Source organism: Dipodomys merriami, unplaced genomic scaffold (assembly GCF_024711535.1).
Source record: "Dipodomys merriami isolate MVZ:Mamm:240054 unplaced genomic scaffold, mDipMer1.0.p SCAF_1799, whole genome shotgun sequence".
Classification (NCBI taxonomy): domain Eukaryota; kingdom Metazoa; phylum Chordata; class Mammalia; order Rodentia; family Heteromyidae; genus Dipodomys; species Dipodomys merriami.
Genome location: NW_027203158.1, coordinates 75,309 through 79,723, shown reverse-complemented (window position 1 = coordinate 79,723; position 4,415 = coordinate 75,309). Strand labels below are relative to the sequence as shown.

At 42.5% G+C, this 4,415-nt stretch overlaps 1 pseudogene; it reads left to right on the top strand.

The window, feature by feature from the left end:
• The first annotated feature begins 1,356 nt into the window (after positions 1-1,356).
• On the top strand, positions 1,357-2,351 carry LOC138829933 (mRNA decay activator protein ZFP36L1-like; annotated as a pseudogene).
• The last annotated feature ends 2,064 nt before the right edge of the window (positions 2,352-4,415 follow it).

Sequence of the window (4,415 nt, the reverse complement as noted above, 5' to 3'; positions counted from 1 at the left end):
CAAAAGCACAAGAAAACAATCCACAATATGTATGGGATATAATGATATACCTGTATTATACCATAACTATGCTGTAAAAATAAACCTATTAGAAAATTTAAATTTGTTTTCTTTTGTAGCTCAGTACCCGAAGCTCAGGCCTATAATACTACTTACTCAAGAGACACTTCTCATCAACTCACCAGGAAAAAGCTGGGAGTGAAAGTGTTGCTCAAGTGGCAGAGTGCCCGCCACAAAACTAAAAGCTAAAACAAAAAGCTTGAGCTCTGTATTTAAACAGAATACTGGACCAAAATATTTCTTTTGTGTCCCTGTCTACCTTCTATCTTTCTAGAGTGAACTGAATCAATACTGTTCCATTTTTACCAGAGAAAAAATTGGATCTGAAAATGGTGCTGGGAAAACTAGATATTCACCTTCAGAAGATTGAAACTCAGTTGCTATCTCTTACACCATACCACCTACACACACACACACACACACACACACACACACATTAATTCAATTTAATCAAAAGATCAGTGCTAGAGAACCTGCTATTGATTACATGTAACACTCAGATTAGCCCCTTCCAAGTCAAATCTCTGGGGCTAGGGAGTGAACTCCAGGCCAGACACACACTAGGCAATGCTCTAACATTTGAACTGTGCCTCTATCCCTTTTTTATTTAATATTTGTGAGAGGGTCTTACTACCTTGCTTCAAAGTGCCACTGAATGTATAATATCCTTGCACTGTTCCCCAAAAGCCCAAATTACAGCCTCTGCCAACATTTCCAGTTTTTCTCATTTTTCTTCCTATCTTCCACACACATAATCTCACTTCAGAAGATACTTTTCTCAGGTATTTGTTCTGATGAAAAACTGACTACTTGCCGGGTGCTAGTGGCTCACGCCTGTAATTCTAGCTACTCAGGAGGCTGAGATCTAAGGATCACAGTTCAAAGCCAGCCCAGCAGAAAAGTCAGTGAGACTCTTATCTCAAATTAACCACTAGAATACCGGAAGTGGTGCTGTGGCTCAAGCAGTAGAATGTTCGTCTTGAGCTGAAGAGCACAGGGATAGTGCCCAAGTCCAGAGTTCAAGCCCCACGACTTACGAAAAACAACAAAAAACCTGACTACATGCAACCCAATTAATATGCAGCAATCCCTTGTATTTGATGCACTGACATTTTATAATCTAAAAAGAAAACAAAAAAATCCACTTAAAGTTCTATGAGGGCAGAGTGAGAAAGGTGAGGGGCCCTGGGATTAGACATGTGGGACTCCTGACCTAAGTGGCAGAGTAAGCACCTTCCCCACATCAGGACCTTCATGACACCAAATCTGCACCTTTGTCCTCTGTCAGTGTCCACAATGACTACCCCACTCATATCTGCCACCATTTTCAACTTGAGAGAAGCTTTATGCAAGTTTTGGTTGCCAAGATGCTCAATGACAGAGCTCCCAGAGAATGGGCTGCTTGCTGGACAGGAAGGCAGTGGTCTCTCCTGCTGCTGAGGTGTTTCCCTTGGAGGCACTTGGCCAACACCCTGCCCAGCACCAAGTTCCACCAGAGCTAGGTCATCAGCTACCTGAAGGGTGAGCCAGTCCCAGTCTTGTACTCTAGGGACAGCAGCTTCAGAGACTGCTCTTTCTCACAGGTGCTGAGCAGCTGCTGCCCAATCAGAAGCAGACCAAAAGAGGCAGGTCAACTCCAGTCGCTATAAGAACTAGCTGTTCCTCCAATTTGAAGAAAACACCTATAAATATAGAGACAAGTGTCACTTCATGCACAGCATCCATAAGCTCCACAGCCTAGCCTGCCATCCCAAGTGCAAGATCTAGTACCTTCCATGTCACCAACCTTTGCCTCTATGAGCCCTGCTGCCACTTCATCCTCAAAGCCAAGGAACACAGAGCCCTGGCCAGGACCTTTCTGCAGACCTTCCCTATCTCCAGCATAGCTTTAGCTTTGCTGGATTTTCCAGTGCCAATGAGACTGCTGCCACCACGAGGCTGTTAGATAGCCCCACGTCGATCATCCCAACACCCATCCTGATTGCCGATGACCTCCTGGGCTCACCCAACCTTCCTGATGGCACCAATAACCCCTTCACCTTCTAGAGTCAGGTATTTGTTCTTTACCTCTTTCATGGGGCTGCCTTTCATGTCTACCCCACCACCTTCCTATTCTGATCCATGTCTGAGTTCTCTCACATGTTTGATTCTCATGCCACCCCTCAGAATTCTCTGTTGGGTCAAGGCTACCTGTGCAGTACAGCAGGAGCCATGCTGGGTCAGATTCCCCCATCTTGGACAATTCAGGAGACCTGCCCATTTTCAGCAAACTTTCCATCTCATATGACTAAAGCACCAGGGTAAGGAGGGACACCCCCAATCCATTCCTTCTACTCCCCTTCCTCCTGCACCACATCCTAGATCCAATTAATCACCAAAAACCTGGAAGTGACCTGTATTTCAAGTGGTACAGTACTAGCTTCGTGCTAAATGAAGCTCAAGGATAGCTCCTATCCTGAATTCAAGCACCAAGACCACCACAGAACATCAACAATAAAAAGATGAGTGATTTGGAAATGGAAAAATGCCTTTAAAGTCAAGTAGATCCACTGAAATGGAAAAAATAACCCTGTCCTATGACTAAAGGACTCAATATTGTACTTTATTTTACTTTTTATCAGTTGTGGAGCTTTAGTCATGGCCTGGGCAACGTCCCAGAACTTTTTTGCTCAAGACTAGCACTCTACTTCTTTAAGCAACAGCTACACATCTGGTTTTGGGGGTGGTTAATTAGAGTAAGAATATCACAGACTTTTCAGGCTGGCTTTGAATTGTGATCCTCAGATCTCAGCCTCCTAGAAGCTAGGATAACAAATGTGAGTCACCAGTGCCCAGCTAGGACTTAATATCTCTAAAAGAGGGCTGGGAAGCTGGCTCAGTGGTAGAGCGCTTGCGTTGCATGCCTGAGGCCCTGGGTTCAATTCCTCAGCACCACATAAGCAAAAAGAAAAAAGCCAGAAGTGGCGCTAGCTCAAGTGGTAGAGCGCTAGCCTTGAGCTGAAGAGCTGAGGGACAGCGCCCAGGCCCAGAGTTCAGGCCCCACGACCGGACCCAAAAACATAAAATATTTCTAAAAGAGCAGTACTTTTCAAATTGCCTTTGCATTCAAAATACCCCTTACAAGATTGTGACCTGGGTTTAAATTAATTGCAAAATTCATTCTAAAATGTGTAGGGGACTATAAGAAATCCTAAACAAACTAATTGGATACTGCAAAAACAAGAGGAAGTTAAGTAGGGGAGGATGACTCACATCTGTGATCTTCGCTACACATAAAGAAGAGATCTGAGGACAGTAATTCAAAACCCACCTGAGGAAGAAAAACCTTTCCAAAAATTATTTCCAAAAAAACAACAACAAATATCCAAAATTGGAGCTATGGACATGAGAAAAAACTGTTCAAGGACAGTATTAACATATACTTTTCCTTTTTCCTGTATATGTTTTTCTTTAGTTTAAAATTGCCATTGCCCAAATTTTGTTTCTCTGATATATTTATCTTTCATGCCACCTTGGAATTTGAACTCAGGACCTTGCTCTCTTGCTTATTTTTTGTTCAACGCTTGTACATAGAACTTTAGCTACACCTCTAGTTCCTGACTTTTACTGATTCATTGAATAAGGGTCTTTAAGATTTGTCTGCAGGTGCTGCTTTGAACCTCCATCTTTAGAATATGCCACTTTAGAAGCTACAATTAGTGAGATGGTCCATGACACCTGGCAAGTCATTTTCCATTTATGCAAGTCTTCTTTCTCCTATTTATGATGTATTTTATGTCAGTGTTCATATTTCTTATGTATCTTTTTTCCAAATTTTTTATTGTGATTGATTACATAATTTCATAAATTTCAAAGTATTTTGGGATAGTGATGCTTAGTTAAAGTCACAAACACATTCTAACACTCATGGGACAAATTGCCTATCATGGTCCATGAAGTTTATGATTTCTATGGGCTTTGACTATACAGTTATTTCTTCCAGATTGAGTGATATTGCATAGTGTCAGCTGTTTTCTCTTTCCCACTCATTTCCTCCCTCCCATCGCTGCCTTTAAGTTGCTTGGTTTGTTTTGATCAATGTCCGGTGCAGCCGATGGGTCCCACTGTTGTATGTTTTCCCGTTTCCCTCTAGTTCTGTGTCCTCCTCCTAGTTTCCCTCTGATGTGCACATATATACCATATGTGGTCAGCGGTATGGGGTCATTTAGTAATCATTGGACTAGATGAGTGGGGGTCTTTTGTTTCTTGAGTCTTGTTTACTGTGTTGTATCACCTTATGTTCTGGATTTAACATCCACTTATCAGGGAGACCATGTGCCATTTGTCTCTTTCCTCTTGGCTTACCTCACTCAACA